Source organism: Neophocaena asiaeorientalis, unplaced genomic scaffold (assembly GCF_003031525.2).
Source record: "Neophocaena asiaeorientalis asiaeorientalis breed wild unplaced genomic scaffold, Neophocaena_asiaeorientalis_V1.1 scaffold30, whole genome shotgun sequence".
NCBI classification, from domain to species: domain Eukaryota; kingdom Metazoa; phylum Chordata; class Mammalia; order Artiodactyla; family Phocoenidae; genus Neophocaena; species Neophocaena asiaeorientalis.
Window position 1 is genome coordinate 9,181,752 of NW_020174923.1, and position 1,419 is coordinate 9,183,170.

The window sequence follows — 1,419 nt, forward strand, 5'->3', positions numbered from 1 at the left end:
TCTTCCCCTCCTCCGGGAACCTCCCTCCCTGCCCTCAGCAGGGTTATGGTGGGAGCTCATGGGCACCTCACCTAAGGGGTTCTTCAGCTGAGGAAGAGAAGCAGGTCTCCCTCAAGGTGGCTGAAGCCTGGGAAGCTGGTGCATGTGGATGCACAGGGCCCAGGAGGTGAGGAGGAGCCTGTGTGATGAAGTCTGCGTCCCAGGAAGGAGCAGAGGCAGAGCTGAGAGCCCAAGCCTGCCTCCAGCCCCTCCTTGCACTCCCGCTGGTGGTGGACATTTGTCCTCTTGGTTGTTTGGTGTCCAGACAGCCTTCCCAGGGCCTATGGTAGGGTCAGACAGCATGCAGTGAGGGTCCAGCAGTGCTATTCTATGCAGGCTGTTCAGTGCTAACCGATACACCCATAAGCTACTTTTCTGCTTGTCTTAACCAGAGAGCACCTGTCTGTCAGATGCAGTACAGACTAGTGACTTCTCTTGTGTTCCATGAGAAACTCCATGTATCAGTCAGCTACTGCCATAATTAGGCCCTATAACAAACAGCCCCACATTCTCAGTGGCATTGCACAGTAAGCATTGATTTTTTGCTGTCATGTCTGTGAGCTTGCTGGGTTTCAGCAGATCCAGGCTTGGCTCCGGGCTGTGGGTTGGGTCCAGATTTGCTCCACATGTTTCTTGTCCTCCTTAGACCAGCAAGAGCCCCTAAGTGTGTTCTTTCTGGGGCTGTCTCAGCCATGCAAGAGAGCAGGTTCCTTGTGCAAGCGCATTTCAAGTCTGCTCAGTGCATATCATGCCATCCCATTGGTCAATGCAAGTCACGTGGCTCTCTGGTCTGAAGGTTTATGTCCCCTGAAAATTCAGATGTTGAAATCCTAGCCCTCAAATATGACGGTATTAGGAGGTGGAGCCTTTGGTAGGTGGTGAGGGCTCCAGTCCCATGAATGGGATCAGTGTTTTTATAAAAGAGACCCCACAGACCTCCCCAGCCCCTTCCCCATGTGAGCACACAGTGAGAAGGTGTCGACTGTGAACCAGGAAGAGGGTTCTCACCAGAGCCTGACCGTGCTGGCCCCTTGATTTTGGATTTCCAGCCTCCCAAACTGAGAAGTTTCTGTTGTTTATAAGCCACCCAGTCTATGGTACTTTATACAAACTAAGACAGATGGCTATGCCCAATGTCAAGGGCATGGATGCATAACTCTGCTAGAAGGGAGCGAAAAGGCAGGATCGATAACTTAATTCCCTCTTTTTTATTTTTAATTTTATTATGAAAATAGTTTTGGGGACTTCCCTGGTGGCACAGTGGTTAAGAATCCGCCTGCCAATGCAGGGGACACGGGTTCGATCCCTGGTCCGGGAAGATCCCACATGCCGCGGAGCAACTAAGCCCGTGCGCCACAACTACTGAGCCTACATCTAGAG